Raw genomic sequence first — 19,139 nt, forward strand, 5'->3', positions numbered from 1 at the left:
TTTGATCCTTTTATATCACTACTGTGTCTGTATCCCAAAGAGAAAATAAATTGGGAAAGGATCTGTTTGTACAAAAATATTTATAGCTGCTTTTTTTGTGGTGGCAAAGAATTGGAAACTAAAGTGATATTCCCCAATTGGGGAATGGCTGAACAAATTGTAGTTTATCATGTTGGTGGTGGAATATTATTATGCTGTAAGAAATGATGAACAGGATGACTTCAGAAAGAACTGGAAAGGCCTATAGGAACTGAAGCACAGTGAAATAAGCAGAACCAGGAAAAATTTAGACACAAAGAAGTAAATTATGTTGCCATTTAATTGACTTCCTGTATTTTTCTGTGTGTGAATTTTTCTTTGCTTAAATATAAAGTCAGATTTTCCCACTGTGACTTTGCTTAAAATTCTGTCTATATTTTAATATGTTAGTTTGTGCAATTCATGTTTTTATAAGGATCCACCCATTTTATTTAGAATGTCAGGTTTTTTGGGGCATAAAGCTAGACAAAATAATTCCTAATAGTTGTTTTATTTCATTTTCATTGGTTAAATATACATTCTTTTAATTTTGGATAATGGCAATTTGGTTTTCTTCTTTCTTTTTCAAAAATCAAATTAGCCAATGGTTTAGTTATTAATGTGTGTAGTTTTTGTTTTTCATAAAAATCAGGTCCTAGTATTATTATTAGTGTAATGTTTTTTTAACTTTTGATTTTATTACTTTATTCTTTAATTTTTAGTATTTCTATATTGGCATATCATATATGTTCACATATATATATTCAGAATATTCTGTATTGACTGGGAGTGTTTAATTTGTTGGTTTTCTACTTTTTTTAGTTGCACCCCCAATTCATTGACCTGTTCTTTCCCTCTTTTATTAATATAGCATTTAGAGATTTAAAAAGTCCCCTAACTATTCTTTTCCTGAATCTCACAAATTTTGTGAGATGAAGTATTATTGTCATTCTCTTTGATGAAATTATTTGTTGTTTCTATGATTTCTTCTTTTACCCACTCATTTTTAGGATTAAATTATTTAATTTTTAATTAATTTTAAGTCTATGTTTCAAAAGCCTTTTATCGAATATCATTTTTATTGATTTATAGTCAGAAAAAGATACATTTAATGTTTCTCTTTTTTTTATACATTTGTTTCTGAGGTTTTTATGTCCTAATACATGGTCAATTTTTATGAGGACATTCAGCACTGAGAGAAAAGCATGATTCTTTCTATTCCCATTTGATATTCTCCAGAGGTCTATCATATCTAACTTTTATGATAGTCTATTCATCTCCTTATCTTATTTATTGTTTATTTTATGGTTAAATTTATCTAAGTCTGAGAGTGGTAATTGAGGTCCCTCCTTGGTCTAGTTTTACTGTTCCCTCCTATAACTCATTTAACTTTTTATCTAAGAATTTGGGTGCAATACTAATTGGTGCATTTATGTTCAGTTTTGATATTAATTCATTGTCTATGGTACTTATTAGCAAAATGTAATTTCCTTGATTAGGTCTGTTTTGATTTTTGTTTTCTCTAAGATCATGAGTATTACTCCGGCCATATTACTTCAGTTCAAGTATAATAGATTCTACTCTGGTCTCCTAGTTAAACTGTATATATCTTTGTTTCACATGTATTTCTTGTAAACAGCATATTATTGGATCCTAATTTATTATTGGCTTTCTAATCCATTTAGCTGTTCTCTTCTATTTTATAAATGAGTGCATCCCATTCAAATTTACAGTTATGTTTGCTATGTATTTCCTTCCATCTTTTTCTCTTTTAAGTATCTTTCTATTTTTTACCTTGACCCTTCCTCGAGTCTATTTTGCTTCTGACCCTGCCTCCATTATCTACTCTTCCTCTCCTCTCCTCTCTCTTTTTGCTTATTTCCTTCCCCTCCTACTTCCCTGTTGGATAAGATGAATTTCTGTACTGAATTGTGTCTTTTTTGTATACTTGAACCAGTTCAGATGAGAGTGAGGTTCAAATCTTGTCCTCTCCCTTACTCCCCATTCTCCTATTTATTGTAGAAATTCCTCCTTGTGACTCATGTATATAAGATGATCTTCCAATTTCTTCCTCTCCTTTCCTCCTTCTCCCAATGCATCATTCTTTATCATCCTTCTATCCTTCTTCTGAGATAATAGACTCATATACATACCTTCTAAGTAAACTCTTTCTAATTTAACTACCTTACTGGTGATATAATTCTTAGGGATAATAAATATGATCTCCACATGTAGCAGTGTAAACAATGTTTAGTCTCTAATAATTTCTCATTAATTTTTTAAATACAAAATTTTATTTTCCCCCAATTGCATGGGAAAAGTTCCAACATTTTTTCAAAGAGTATTGAGTCTTGAATTCTCTTCCTCCTTAATCTCTCAAACTTCCTCCCAAATTGAGATACTAAGCAATCTCATATTGATTTTACATGTGTAATCATGTAAAACATTTTACCATATTAGTTATTTTGTGGAAGGAAACTCAAATAAAAAAAAGTAAGAATGAAAGTGAAAAAAAGTTTTCTTTGGTCTGGATTCAGACTCTATCAGTTCTTTTTCTCTAAAAGTATTTTATCATCAGTCCTTTGAGATAGTTTTGGATTATTGTATTGCAGCAAATAGCTAAGTTAATCACAGTTGCTCAATGGACAGTATTCCTGTCACTCTGTACAATGTTTTCCGGGTTCTATTTATTTCACTTTGCTTCAATTCATATAAGGCATTTCCAGGTTTTCTGAACTCCTTTTGCTTGTTATTTCTGACAACACAATAGTATTCCAGTATAATTATATACTATAACTTAGCCATTCCCCTATTGATAGATATCCCCTCACTTTCCAATTCTTTCCCCCACAAAAAGAACTGCTTTAAATACTTTTGTACTTTTTTCTTTTTTGTTTTTTATCTCTTTAGGATACAAACCTAGTAATACTATTGCTGGGCTAAAGGTATGCACTACCTTTTATAAACCTTTGGGCATATGCCCAAATTGCTCTCCAGAATGATTGAATCATTTTACAATTCCCTCAAGAGTGCATGTGTCTCAATTTTCCCACATCCCCTCCAAGTTTTGTCATTTTCCTTTTCTGTCACAATAGTTAATCTGATAGATATGGGATGGTACCTCAGAGTTGTTTTAATTTGCATTTCTCTAATTAATAGTGATTGGTATAACTATAGAACTTTAATTAGTTTGTTTGAGAACTGCCTGTTCAAATCCTTTGACTGTTTATCAATTAGGGAATGACTTGTATACTTATATATTCAACTAATTTCTTTATGTAGTTGAGAAATGAAACCTTTATTAGAAAGATTTGTAAAAAAAAATCACTATTATGGTTACTGTATTACTTTCCAGTAAATTTCCCTCTTTTTAGTTTCTGACTACTACTTCCCCCAATTTGTCCCCTTTTCTATCAGCCTCATCCCCCATTCTTTTGTCCCCTTCCCCTATACTATCCTGTAGGGTAAAATAGATTTCTAAGCCCAATTGAATGTGTATGTTCTTCCCTCATTGAGCCAATTCTGATGAGATTAAGGTTCACATGCTTTCCTTCTCCCCCACCCCCCATCTTTCCCTCCACTATAAAAGCTCTTTCATACCTCTTTTATGTGAGATAATTTACCCCATTACATTTTTCCCTTTCCCCTCTCCTCCCAATGTATTCCTCTTTCTGGTGCCTTAATTTTAATTTTTTATATCATCCCATCACATTCAAATCACATCCTTGCCATCTGTCTATGTATAATCCTTCTAATTGCCCTAATAATGAAAAAGTTCTTTGGAGTTACAGGAATTATCTTTCCATGTGGGAATGGAAACAGTTTAACTTTATTGAATGTCTTTCTATTTCTCTTTCCTTTTCATTTTTTTATGTTTCTCTTGTGTTGTGTATTTGAGAGTCAGATTTTCTAGTTAGTGCTGTTTTTTTCATCAGAGATATTTAAGTCTTTTATTTCATTGAATACCTATTTTTCCCTTGAAGGATTATGCTAAGTTTTCCTGGGTAAGTAATTCTGGGTTGAAGTCCTAGCTCTTTTGTCCTCTGGGATATCATATTGCAGGTCCTCCAATCCTTTATGCAGAAACTGCTAATTCTTGTGTTATCCTTACTGTGGCTCCACAATATTTGAATTTTTTCTTTTTGGCTGATTGCAATATTTTCTTCTTGACTTGAGAGTTCTGGAATTTGTCTATAATATTTCTGGGAGTTATAATTTTTGGATCTCTTTAAGGAGGTGATTGTTGGATTCTTTCAATTTCCATTTTGTCCTCTGATTTTAGAATCTCAGGAAAGTTTTCCTTGATGATTTCTTAAAAGAAAATGTCTAAGCATTTTTTTAAATCATGCCTTTCAGGTAATTCAATTATTCTTAGATTATTTCTCTTGGATTTATTTTCTAGGTCAGTTGTTTATTCCAATGAAATGTTCCACATTTTCCTGTATTTTTTCATTCTTTTGAATTTGTTTTGTTTCTTGATGTCTTATGGAGTCATTAGCTTCCACTTGTGCAATTCTAATTGTTAAGGCATTATTTTCTTCCAATGAGCTTTTATAGCTCCTTTTCCATTTAAGCCAATTCTAATTTGTAAAGAGTTTGTAAAGGAAAACCTCAGTGAATTCATGTATCTCTTTTCCTATATGGTCAATTTTGCCCTTTAAAAGTTCTTCTCTTCAGTGCATTTTTGTATATCTTTTTCCATTTGGCTAATTCTGCTTTTTAGAAAATTTTTCTCTTCATTGGGTTTTTGCATCTCTTCTACCAATGGGCCTATTCTGTTTTTCTAAGATATTAATTTTAAAATGTTTTTTGTCTCCTTTACCAAGCTGCTAACTCTTTTTTTCATGATTTTCTTGTATCACTCTCATTTCTTTTCCCAATTTTATTTCTACCTCTTATTTATAAAATCCCTTTTGAGCTTTTCTATTAATTTTGGGTGAGCTTTAGAGCAATTCATATTTTTGGGGAGGCTTTGGAGGCAGCAGTATTGACTTTGTTGTCTTCTTCTGAGTTTGAGTTTACCCTATCACCAAAATAAACCTTCAGTGTTGAGGGGTTTTTTTTGTTTGTTTGTTTGTTCATTTTCTAGCCCTTTTCTTTTCTTTTAATTAAAAAAATTGTTAAAGTTGGGGTCTGTAACTGAGGTGAAGGAAGCACTGTTCCAAGTTGATGTTTCTTGTGCATCTGCCTTCAGAGTTGGCTCTGGGAATCTATCTGCTTTCAGTTCCTCCAAGGTGGTAAGATGTAAGGAGAGATTTGTTTAATATACCCTCCAAGCCTGTGGTCTGGTCTGGGAATAACCACAAATACACATTTCTGCCTTGGAACTGTGACCAGAGTCCCCTGATCCCCTGTGGCTGAAAGTATGTGCTTAGTATTCCTCCTCCCCAAAAGCATGCTCCAGGACTGTTCCCTGGATCTGCATATAGGTAGTGCAATAAGAGTCTTGAACCCATGTCCAGCAAAGGGATCCCTGTAATATCTTTCTGAGCAGCTGTCAAGACCCTCTTTACCTACTGTGGTTGAGAGCTATGGAAGTCTTTGCTGATACTTCAGCTTCACCAAAAAACTACTGCTGCAGTGGAGCCTGCTGTGGCATGCTGCTTTGTGCTCCACCTTTACCCTGCTAAATCCCTTGTGCAGGTCTTCTAAGTTCTTTGGAGCTGAAAAATTACTTCCTCTCACCTTTTTGTGGGTTATGCTGCTCTAGAATTCATTCTGAGGTCTTATATTTTTTGGACAGTAATTTTGTAGAGATCAGATGGGTCCATGCACCTTCTCTGCCACCTTAGATCCAAATCCAATTTCTTATTATTTTTACCTTGAATGCTTGAAAATCTTTTATCTTGTTAAATAAATATCCAATCTTCCTCTATAGAACTGTAATGAATTTTGCTTGGTAGATTTTTATTTTAATAATTTATTTTCCCCCAATTACATGTAAAATGGTTTTAATATGAATTTTTAAAATTTTGAGTTCCAAAATCTCTTCCTGATTTCCATTTTCCTTCTTTCACTCCTTCCCACCACTTCTCCTCCCTGAGATGGTAAGCAATCTGATATTGATTTTACATGTGCAATCATGTAAAACATTTTACCATATTAGTAATTTTGTGGAAGAGATCTCAAATAAAAAAAGAAGAAAAAATGAAATACAATATGTTTTAGTCTACATTCAGACTTCATCAGTTTCTTCTCAGAGAGCAGATGGCATTTCCCCCCATTTTTATCATCTTGACCTTCTGTTACTTTTTCTGCTCCAGAACTTGATTTGAGGTGTTATTTTAATAGATGTTTGGAGGAGAGTATAGGGAGAGTTTGACTTATTTACTGGCTCTACTCCACCATCTTGGTTCTGCCTCCACAATTCCAATTTTTAGGAGCTGTTTTCTTTAGTGCTTTTGTGCCTTTTTTTTTTTAACCAAGCTATTTATTCTTCACATAATTTTCTTGCATAGCTCTCATTTCTTTTCCCAATTTTCCTCTACCAATCTTATTTGATTTTTCAAATCATTTTTTTCTTTTTATAAAAGACTTCTTTCTTTAGCTCCTCTAGGAATTTTTGTGGGTTTCTATCTGGTTTGCATTTTCATTTGAGACTTTAATGTAGATGTTCTCAAGTCATTGTCTTATTCTTAATTTTTTATCTTGAGTTTCCCTGTCCCCATAGAAGCTTTTTAGGGTTGAGTTTTTTTTTTAATTGTTGTTTGTTCATTTTTCCAGCCTACTTGTCTTTGGAGTTCATGTTAGAGTATGGTTCTGTCCACCTCTATGGGAGATGACTGTACTGGACTTTTGCCTTTTATGTCCTTCTGCTCCTTTTGCAGCTCAGATTGGAGTCCTATAAGTTTTCAGTGCTTCCAAAATGGTGTGAATTTGGAAGAGGTCTGTTCATTACTCTTCTTTTCTAAGTTTTCCTTCTTATATAAATAGGGCATTTCTCCCTTGTGACCTTGACCACTCCTCTCCAATCTGGAAATGTAACTCAGAACTGGGTAGTTGGTGACCTAGTTCTAGATGACATACATTCCTGCTTCCAGTGCTGGTAATTGGGTTCCCTGAGATCTTTTATTTTTTTTTCTACCCAGTTGTCCAGATTTCTAAATGTACCCAGGAGCTGGGTTGCTCCTTCCTCTCTGCTGATACCATTAGATCTCAATATTATTGCCACAACCTGGTGCTGCTTCTGTTACTGCTGCCCTATTTCTGGCCAGCCCAGATCCCAGTGTATCCAGACCTCTTTGGCTATCTCCTTAAGCTGCCCTGGGTTGGAAAAATGGCATCCTGTTATATTTCCTTGTCTTTCCCACTCAGGATTCAACTTGGTCTATTTTCTAGGTCATTCTGGAAGAGATTTGGGGGGAGTTGTGCATAGTTGCTGCTTCTCATTCTACCATTTTAACTCCACCTCCCTACAAACCCTATTGTAGGGAATGTTAAATGATAGACTAAGGATTTCATGTTTGCCCTTGCAATTTCTACCCAACTTTTGGGATCACTTGTAAGTTCCTCCTGATCCCTCAGGTATAGTGAGTGAGGGTAGCCTTTGATAATGACTCTGAAAGCCACCTTGGAATGAAAGGTGCTATATAGATTCACAGTGAGACTATTATGCATTCTAACTCTGATTCAGAACTCCCTCTGTGTATTACATAAATCAAAGTGCATTTGTATTTATAAATCAAACTACAGATCTCTAAGGCCTCATGACTCCAGCCATGATTGGTGCCCATTCAAATAAGCAACTAGTTAGAACATCCTAAATGGATAAATTCCTTTTCCTTAGATATAAGCCTTCTGCCCACTTTACGTTTGGTACTATATTAGTAGTATGAAATTTCCTTTTTTTTTTTAAACAAGCAAGAGGGGAGATACTATCATTGTTGCCTAGGAGCTCATAGTCTTCATTCCTCCCAAGACATCACTTGCAATGCATAAAAACATGTTTATAGGACCTGTCTGAGTCAAGGGGCAAGTTAGAACTCAAATGCCAGACATCATCTGACATTTTTCCAACCCAGTATAATCTTGGGTGTTCTGCTTCCATCAGTCCTGGCAACATAATAGATAAAGATTCCATACATTCATCTGGTGTCCTAGGGCACCAGGAAAACAAATAATAATCACTCAAATTTATATAGTAGTGAAGGAAAAAGGGAGTAAGTAGTTTGAGTATTTGTGGAAACTAGAGCTGGAAAGCATCTTAGATATCATCTCATCCAACTCCCACCTTTTATAGAGAACAATCTGAGACCCAGAAATGTTAGGGATCTTAGTCTCCCAAAGAGGACTGGAATTTAAACCCGCAGAGATCTTCATGCCAAGCCTAGTAGCTAGACCTAGGTGTTCGACTAAACCACATGCTCTTACACCCTTCTAATCCCTGGAGTAAAAACAATGCTCAAACACCAATATTTTTCTGCTGATACTATATGGTCGTAGATCACACAGCCAGATCTTCACAGTATCAAAAATGATGTTGACCCAGAGGCCAATGGAAAGAGGCATAACAAGAAGAAGCAGGCAGAGGTATATTACCAACCATGACTTACTTGCAAGAATGAATGAATGAATGAATGAATGAATGAATGAATGAATGAATGAGGTAGCATAAAAGATTTTGATTTGTCATCAGAAAAGGAATAAGTATATCATGAAAAATAGGCAGCTAAGTGGCAACAATGGATAGAATGCTGGGCCTGGAATCAGGAAGTTCAAATCCAACCTCAGACACTTTTACAAGCTGTGTGACTCTGGACAAGTCACTTAACACTGTTGGCCTCAGTTTCCTCATCTGGAAAACAAGTTGGAGAAGGAAATGGCAAGCTACTCTAGGATCTTTGCCAAGAAAACTGCAAATGGGGCCACAAAAAGTCAGCCATGAAAATGACTGACCAACAACAATCATGAAAACAAAGAAAGGCTCATAGAATCATAAGTTCATTTGGAGAGAATCTGAACCTTAGAGGACATCTGGTTCAGTCTAGTTATTTTACAGATAAAAAAAAATATAAAGATAAGTTAAGTGATTTTCCCAAAGTCACAAAGCAACAGAGCATGAATTCAAACTTGTGTCACCTGCCTTTGACCCCAGCTTTCTTTTGAATAGCCTACTTGCTTCCCTCAGAGCAAGGAAATGTAAATAGAAAGGAAAACTTCAGAATATAATCAAGAAAAGAAAAAAGCGATCTATTCAAAGATTTTTATAGTAACATTCTATACAACTTCAAAAACGAAAAACAGAAACATCCTACAAATTTAAAGTAGGGGAATGATTGTGTTACACTAAAGTAGCACAAGAGAGACAGTGTAGGTTAGAGGTCTCACATCTCAAATATACAGAGAACTTTGTCAAATATGTAAGCCTATGAGCCATTCCCAATTAATAATTGGCCAAAAAGATAGTAACAGCTTTTGGATGAAGAATTCAAAGCCATATAGAAGTATGAAAAAATGCTCCAAATCATTACTAATTAGAGAAAGGCAAAGCAAAACAATTCTGAGATATCAATTCTGAGATATCGTCAGATTGGCTAAAAAGATAAAAGGGCAAAATGACAAATGTTGGAGGGGAGAGAGAAAAATGGGGACACTAATACTCTGTTGGTAGAACTGTAAACTAATCTAACCATTCTGGATAGCAGTCTAGAATTATACTTTGTATATCCTTAGACCCAGCAATACCACTATTGGGTCTGTTTCTCAGGGTGATTAGGAAAAAAGGAAAATAACCTATACATTCTAAAATATTTATAGCAAGAGGCAGGTAGGGAATACAGGGAACAGAGTAACAGGCCTGGATATGAGAGGTCTTGGGTTCAAATCTGGCCTCAGACACTTCCTAGCTGTATGACCCTGGGCAAGTCACTTAACCCCCATTGCCTAACCCTTACCACTCCTCTGCCTTGGAACCAATACTTAGTATTGATTCTAAGGCAGAAGATAAGAGTATACAAAATATATTTATAGCAGCTTTCTTTGTGGTGACAAAGAACTGGAAATTGAGGGGATGTCCCTCAACTTGGGAATGGCTAAATAAATTGTGGTGTATGATTGTGATAGAATATTCCTGCACCATAAGAAATGATAAGCAGATTAGTTTAAAAAAAAGAAATATGGGAAGATCTACTGAAATTGTGAAGGCTGAACCAAGCAGATCCCAGAGGATACAGATTTAATGTTTTAAGAATAACCTGTGAATGCTCACCTCCAGAGAAGAACTGATAAATAGAAACACTAAAGATGGTGTGTATATATATATACATATATACACACACACACACACACACACACACACACACACACATACATATGCATATATATAGTCAGATGATATCTTCTCTAATGTGGGGAAGGGAGAGAGGGAGATATCTGTGAATTTACTGACAAATTAACAAAATGAAAGGGAGAGGTTAAAATCCTTGCTTTTTGTATTAGTAATACTCAAAGATAGAAGGGCAAGGGCTAGGCAAACAGGGATAAGTGACTTGTCCAGAATCATACAGCTAGGAAGTATCTGAAACCACATTTGAACTCAGACCCTCCTGACTCCAGGCCTGGTGCTCTATCCACTGTACCACCTAGGTGCCTCCACAGTTATTTTTCTAATACAATAGTTACTACTTTAGATTGTAGAGGGAATTTCCTCAGCAGGAATTTCTTACATCAAAGATATCACAGGGTGAAAATAAAAACAAACTAGCAGAATATATTATAATAGATAAGACTATAATGTGATTAAGTAGCGAAATATGAAGAATACAAAGAAATCTAGAAAGACCTTCATAAATAATGTAAAGAGGAAAAACAGAAGTAGAGAATAAAATAGTCCTATAATCACATAAGAAAAAAATAATTGGAAATGAATGGACAAACACAAAATCCTGATAAGTGTCTAGAGAGACTCAAAAGTTGTTATGATACTGTTATAATGAAATTAAACATTCAATTAATTTAAATGTAAAGAATTGTTCTATTAAGCCCAACTGTGAGGGGAAATTCCCTACCCAGAAAGACACAGGGTTCCTTTGTTAGTTCTCACTTTCTAGCAGTGGGCTCCTGAGGCCATGTTTGCCCATGGTAGGTGTGGTTACTAACAAGTTCCAGCCTGTTTATCCTGTTTATGCCTTGAGAAAAGAGACCACAAGAGGGTCCCATTTGGGTCAGGGTGAACAAGGCCAATTCTTTGGATATTTGCTGGGAAAGATCATTCTGGCAGCAAATAGGAAATAATGCATCAACAACACTTTAATAAAGCATAGAGAATACTGAGGGAGACAGCATGGAGAATGGGGATGGAGAAGGAGACAGCATGGGAAAGAAATAAGGGAAAGAAAGCACACATAGAGTCACTTACAAAACTGCTGAAGCCATAGCAGATGTCCTGCTCAAAAGGCAGGATTTTGGAATCCCATTTTTACAGGATTCTGGGGTGAAGGGGACAATCTAAGTGTGGTCAGTTTAGGCTTATTAGTATATCAATATCATCTTAAGGCTACTGATGTCACCTTAGGGTTCTCTTATTAGAACAATATTTCTTGATTTTACTGAGAATGTCTGGTGCTTATCTGCAGCTTAAAGGGTCATTTATTTTGTGACCTAGCTGGTCTCTCTTAACTTAGCACAGTTTCTGAATATGGCCTTAGTTAATTTATGAAGCAGTGTTGGCAAGTGGCTTCTATTTCCCCCTTCCCATTCTTAGTTCCTATTTCCTATGTGTTGTTACCTTACTCTGGAAGGTTGGGTCTCCAGGAAGCCCCTACCTCCAAGTTTGAGATAATCTGTGAATGTTGTTAATTGCTGTTGAGTCATTTTAATGTCCAATTTTTTGCCACCTTGTTGGTGTTTTCTAAGCAAAGATCCTGGAATAGTTTGCCATTTCCTTCTCCAGCTCATTTGGCAGATGAGGAAACTAATGCAAACAGGGTTAAGTGACTTGCCCAGGGTCACACAACTAGTAAGCGTTGTTATGATAATCCTGATGTTATGAGGGTTTGAAGTTGGGTATAGTGGATGAACCCCAAGTGAAACACTTAAGTTGTAATAGTGAAACACAAAGGACCCCACAGCAATAGTTATTGTTAAGATATGGTGAATCTGCTGAACCCAACTTCAGATATAACAGTGTCCCAGAATAGCCAGCCAGATAAAGAATCTGTAATTAGAATTATACAGCTACTTCTCTAACTGACTTTCTGGCCTAGATTGGATAACGCTAGATTGACTGCAAATTATACTTTACTATAATTGATACAATTCTCCTTTTTCCTCAAATATCCCAAGGATTTAATCACTAAGCTCTATAGATAGAGATGACACCAAATCTAGGTAAGTTTGAAGATTTAATGTTAACAGGCTTAGGAGGGGAAGCAGGGTAATGACTGGGAAGGAGGGAACCAGGAAGTCCTTAAGTAACTAAGGCTAATGATGCTAATGATGGTAATTGAATTGATGATGGTCATGCTTGCCAGTTGCCAGTCCGGTTGGACCAGACTGGCTTCAACCTAAATCAGGTTGCTTTGCTGTTAGATGATGTTGTTTCTTCTTGGTGATTAAATCAGGATCAGGTTATTCAATATAAGGTTAACACAGGATCAGGGACGGTGAAATTGGTTGGTGCAGGTTGCTGGTAAATTAAGTTGACCTATGGCCTACCTTTACCAAAGAAACCACCCACTCCCCAAAACCCAATCTCCAGATTGAGATTGATCTCTCAGTTCAAATCCTTCCTTATATATCTGAGCTTCAATTGCCACATGCCACCTCCTGCCAGGCTCACTTCATTCTATGTTCTAATCAGGTAACTGTCCATCATCTTGATTCCCACATTGCTGTGAAATTTGTCATTACAGCATCTTGGGCCAGATCTGAATTCAGGAAAGAGTGAGTCTCCTTGATTCCAGATCTGCCACTCTATTCATTGTGCCACCTAGCTGCCTGCCATACAGGGGACCTTTCTTTCATTATCAACCTCTTTGTAGTTCATATCTACTAGAAGAATCTCTAGATCATACTGTCTGGACATTTTAAGTACTTTCCTTGCACAATTCCAAATTCCATTCCCAAACAATTAGATCACATTATAACTTCGCCAACATCAGAGTGTCTGTCTTTCCACAATCCTAACAATGACTATTCCTATATTTTGTCATCTTTGCCAATTTTCTGGGCATGAAGTAAAACTTTAGAGTTGTTTTGATTTACATTTTTTTCCATTTTGTAGTCTATAGTTTATAATTATTTTAAGAATTATTCCTTCATAGCCTTGGCTTAAATAATTTTAGCATATATAGCTTACATATGGGAGATATTTTATTTGAAAAGAGCCTTTTAATCAAATTTTTTTATTTTTTTTTACATTTTAAAAAAATTGGGGGCAGCTGGGTAGCTCAGTGGATTGAGAGCCAAGCCTAGAGATGGGAGGTCTTAGGTTCTCCAAAACTCCTTGCCACTCTTCTGCTTTGGAATCAATACATAGTATTGATTCTAAGATGGAAGGTAAGGGTTTAAAAAAAAAACCTAAAAATCTCATTCTCTGTACTTTTCAGTTAGCTATGGGACTATAAAGAGGGTCTGTTGTAGAAGACCATTTCAAGAAAATCTTCCTGTTCCTTTCTCATATCTTCATCAAGGATGCCTTGAATATATGTGTAGTTTTGGAGAAAAGAACATAGACATATAAGCTAACGTCTATGGATAGACTTTTTGATTGCTGTGTATGTGATTTTTTTCCAAGCCTTTGATCTACCCCACTTTCTGATATCTTGAGAACTGATCCCTAAATGCCTTCAAAATTGTGGTGCTGCCAGGAAGGACTTTCTCCAGGTATATTTCATCTAGTCCAGCTTCTCTTCCCACTGGTGCCTTCTTTAGTGACATTTCTGCTTCCTCATGCAGCACATTTAGGATATTAGAATCCAATTGTTGTGGTTCGACTGTCTTTGAAGAGAAAAGCAATTTGTTATAGAAATTTCAATGTATCCTTTCCATTTTTCATCTTTTTGTTGCCCTTCTTAAATGCCCTTGGGATGATCAGGTATAACTGTGCCTTTCATCAAGCTTTCTGAATTTGAAAGCTCAGAAAGAAGTATTAATGTTAAAGTACCAGGAGAGGAGAAGTGAGAAAGAAAGCATTTATTGAAAAGTGGTGATAAAGATCTAATTCAAATTAAATCTAGTTAGTTATTTGTGAGCAGCAGCTGATGTGAGGGAAATAAGAAAGAAGCTACTTTATCATAGGACATAGTCCTTTTAGGCAAGCCCAGCATAAGGCAGTTAGTATGGTTTTAGGTCCTCAACAACAAAAAAAAGGGAATGACATCTCAACTCATCCCATCCTGCTTCAAGCTCTTTCTTTAAAGATGACAGGAAACATGATAATAATAGCAATTTGCATTTATATAACCCTTTACAGTTTACAAAGCATTTTTATAGGATATCTCAGAGTTATAACCAGTGAAGGGCAAACAGGGCAAAGCTTCAGGTGTGGCTGAATTTAGAGAGTGCCGAATTGGACCAGTAGGTATAGGCATGGGGAAGAGGGGAGGAATGAGAAATGATGGGTAGAAGAGACAGGATAGTTCTAGTACCCTTAGTTTCTCCTATGGTGGGGTCAGGAAGAAAGGAATAGAAATAGTGGGTAGCTCCTGATCTCACCATTCAGTGAGCTGGGAACTTGAGGACAGAGAATGAAAGAGAAAGACATGATCGGTGTTTAATAATCAGCTCTTTTAGTGGTGTTAGTGGTGGGGAAACACGCATGACACATTTGATTTTAATCTTCATTCCTACCATTTTCTCTATTACTTTCTTGAACCTAGACAATTGACAAAATAATAAATCAAGTTCTGATTTGTAGCATTTTCTGATTTCCAGTGTGAAAATGCTCATACTGAAAATTTAACAATCAGCTCTCCAAGTGGGTAGCAGCTGATTCTAACAAACCCCTGCCCCTGAGGCTCCTTATGGATAGAGTGCAAAGAGGGAAGAAAGAGTAAAGAGTCCTACCTTCATGTAGTCAGGTATGGTGGGCAGAGGGGGATGGTGGGAAAGGAGTGTTAGCCCTACTAATTGCTCATCCCTACCCCCCCCCCCCCATGTCTATCATCCTGGAACTGCTGGGCATAGCCTAGTAGTATTTACAAAGAATAATTAAGATCATAGATTAAATTATTTTTTTAATAACAAATTTCCACATGTTTTCTGAAGTTATATGGTCCAAATTGTCTCCCTCCCCCTTTCCAGAGCTGGCAAGCAACTGAATCTAGGTTACACATATATTATCACACAAAACATATTTTTATATTATTCATCTTTGTAAGTAAAAGATAAGATCACAGATTTAGAGCTAGAAGGGACCTTAGAAGACATTGATTCCCACTCCCTCATCTTAGAGATGAGGAAACTGATCCTGAGAGAGTGATTTGTCCAGGGAAATAGTTATGTATCTAAGACAGGGTTTGAACTTAGGTCTTCTTGACTCTAAATACTGCCTCTATTCATTAATCTACGTATCTACTGATTTTTTAAAATCGTTAATTAGTTAAAATGGTAAATGATATTTCTTTTCTTTTTCAAAGACAAGCTTCTAAAAAGGGCTGGTTCTTATTTGGATTGATCAGATGTAACTATATAAATTATGGGAGCGAGCTCCCTCTCCCCTGGTATCCTATTCTCCTGTCTTCTCAAACTGAGGGGTTATTTCCTGCCTTCTGCTCCAGGTACAACAATTCTTAGTGATGGCTCTGAGTAATCTCCTTCGATCTACCTTATGAAGTAAGCAGGGACGTTGTAATTATCCCTTCTCTACCTATGAGACAACTGAAGCTCAGAAGGGTTAAATTATACCCACAGTCACAGCTAGTGAATGGTAGATCTGAGACTTAGAACTGAGGCTCACAACTTCCCAAATTCACATGCCCATTCATGACCAATACAAATACTCTCTCACAGACTGATCCTAGCGGACCAGGTTCCAGAGTTGCCAATTATCTGAGTCCTAGCCCAGTAAATGAAGAGATGTTTATCATCACTTGGACGTGGGGTAATGATTTCTTTTTTAAAAGCTACAATAATTTTAGATGCATATCTTCTAGTTTATAAAATGCCTACCATCTGTAGATACTCAGCAGAGAGTGAGCCCCCTGGAGTAATGAAGTAGGTCAAATCTACTTAATGTCCATTTTGGATTTGGTTCTATGGAAAAAAACAAAAAACAAAAAACAAAGGCCCCATCTATGAACTAAGCCATCTAACCTTGGGCCCTTACAGCTCGTATTTATATATGTTTCACGCTCAGTGATTTTGCTTTCAGTCTGAAACACAGTATAGCAATTAAATTCCCCCTGTATGAGAAAGGAATGGGCATCATTGCCTGTCCTCATATACCCTATTCCAGTTAGAGATAATTTCCCATGCTCTCAGAGACAAATTATGCTTCTCAGGTCAGCCTCCGCATCAGATTTCCCTGGTGTTTATTTTCTGAGTGTCTCATACTGATCAAAGAATCTTGTAAAGTAGAGAGGAGTCATGAGGGAGAACATGATAGGTTAAAGGCAATCTTAAAGTATTTCAGTAGATTATTTCAAAAGAGGGGCAGCTAAGTGGCACAGTGGATAGAGTTCTGGACCTGAAGTTAGGAAGACATGAGTTTAAATTCAAGCTCAGATACTTAATAGCTGTGTAACCCTGAGCAAGTCACTTAATCCTGTTTGCCTAGGCCTTGCCCTTCTGACTTAGAGTTGCTACTAAGCCAGAAAAGTAAAGGCTATTTAAAAAAAAAAAACGAATTTAATTGTTGCTATTTTTAACATCAAAACTTGTCCATTGACCTGTATGTTGACTCACTAGGGGAAAAATTTGCCCAAATCCTCAATTAGCATTATTGCTCCATGCAAAATGACCATGATCAAAAGTCAAAGAAATTGTGGCTAAGCTCACCAATTAGCTCTTTAGGTAAATAATATAATTTGTTTCATTGTGCTGTTAAAGGTAGCAGGGGAAAATGATTTCATGGGACACTTTGGTCATTTCTCTAAAAATAAGCTGATCTTCATAATTGTAGCTTATATGCCCATATTTCTTGCAGAGAATGAAGTAGAGAGAGTCTAAGTATAGTGAAATGCTTATTTCAAAAGGCATAATCAAAAAAATATAAAATTATTCTTCACCATATTGGAAGCATAATCCACACCCAACCCCCCTATACTAGTGATGGTGAACCTATGGCATGGACGCCAAAGATGGCATGCAGAGAGCTCTCTGTGGGCATGTGGGCCAACCCCCTTTCCCTCCAAAGTTTATTACTAGAAAGGCAGAGGGACTCGGGAGAAGCTTCTCCCCTCCCCCTCTCCACTGTGCCTAATGACATTTTTTCACATCCCCCACCCCTCTGCCCAACAAGCCAATGGGAATGCACAGGGGGTAAGGCGGGTGACTCACAGGGAGCAGAGCTGGAGGGGAGCAGAGCACTCTGGCCATTCCCCTACCCCTCTCCACACACATCTCTCATCACCCACCTCTCTGCCCAGCAATCCAATGTGGAAGCACTTCCTACCTTCCCCGTCTGGGGTAATGGGGGGGGGGTATGGTGTGGCATTCAGTCTCTGGTAGGGGCCTGGCATGGCACTCAGTCTAGGGGGTAGAGTAGGAGAAGGGCCTGGCACTTCTTCCCTAAAAGATTCGCCATCACTGTCCTATATATACCCTTTCCAGCATCTGTCTCTGGGAGATGAAGGAGCTTAGGATCAAAGCTTCCCTCAATTCCTATAGAGTACAGTCCCAGATCTAAGTCCAAACCCCCTCATTCTAGGAATGCTGGCTCCTCTGGGACTTTCTGACAGCTCTCTGGTTGTACTATTCTGCCTACAATCCTCATCTACAAGGCTCAAACTGAAACTGAGAACAAACAACACAAAACAGAGACCCCACGCCCATATATCAGAGCCAGGGTATATGAAATATGAGGATGGTATCACCTATTCTGGTTCAGTTCATGACTTCTGAGTTGAGGGTCAACTATGATTTTTATCTAGAGAAGCATACAAGAAAGACCATGTGAAAAAAAAGAGCAACAGTCTCAGTCTAGCCATTTTTTTGTTTCCATTTATTTTTATTTTTATATATAATATGTAACATAACAATAAAATAATGCATATGATTTGTTATGAACTTGTAATAAGTTATAATAAATGTTTTCAAAGAGATGAGACCTGTTCTGCTCCAGCTACACAGCCAATCAAAGGAGACTAAATACATCCACCCATGTGGCAAGGGATACAGAATGCCTCCATGTTAGGTGGTCTTGGCGTGCCCAGGAAAAGCCCTATTACACAAAAGAGTGAAAAAAGGAGCCGAGGAGAAAACAAACCTGCAGAGAGCTCAGAGTTAGACCTATCTGAATGAGATCATTCTGAAAACATTTTTAGATGAAATCAAAAGAAGGACAACAAACATACAAACTGAAATGATCTGCTGGTATTTTTACAGTGATCTCCTTTCCTCAGCAACTATAGAAAAATCACCATATTTGGACTCTGCGACCTCAGTGCCCGATGTATTATGTGAGGAAGAGGCAATGACACTTAGGAAGGTTCAGTTGCCACCTTCCTTCTCACCCCAAAGTTCAATTCTACAAGTATATATTAAGAGGACCACCCACCTATGTGTTCAACACAGTACACTAGGCATTACAGGAAAAATGAAACACAGAAGGATAAGATAACATTACCTGCTTGTTTTGTTTTGTTTTATTTTTTTAATTTTTAACCCTTGTACTTCGGTGTATTGTCTCATAGGTGGAAGATTGGTAAGGTTGGGAATGGGGGTCAAGTGACTTGCCCAGGGTCACACAGCTGGGAAGTGGCTGAGGCCGGGTTTGAACCTAGGACCTCCCGTCTCTAGGCCTGACTCTCACTCCACTGAGCTACCCAGCTGCCCCCCAGTTTTGTTTTTTCTTTAGGAGTTTACAACCTCATTGAGGAAAACATGACACAGGAAAGAATTAAATAACAATATAAGGCCATATATATGTATATATACATATATATATGTATATGTATATATATATATATATATACACACACACACACACACACACACACAAAATTGTGGCATAAATAATA

The sequence above is a fragment of the Gracilinanus agilis genome, chromosome 2, assembly GCF_016433145.1.
Source record: "Gracilinanus agilis isolate LMUSP501 chromosome 2, AgileGrace, whole genome shotgun sequence".
In the NCBI taxonomy this organism is placed as follows: Eukaryota; Metazoa; Chordata; class Mammalia; order Didelphimorphia; family Didelphidae; genus Gracilinanus; species Gracilinanus agilis.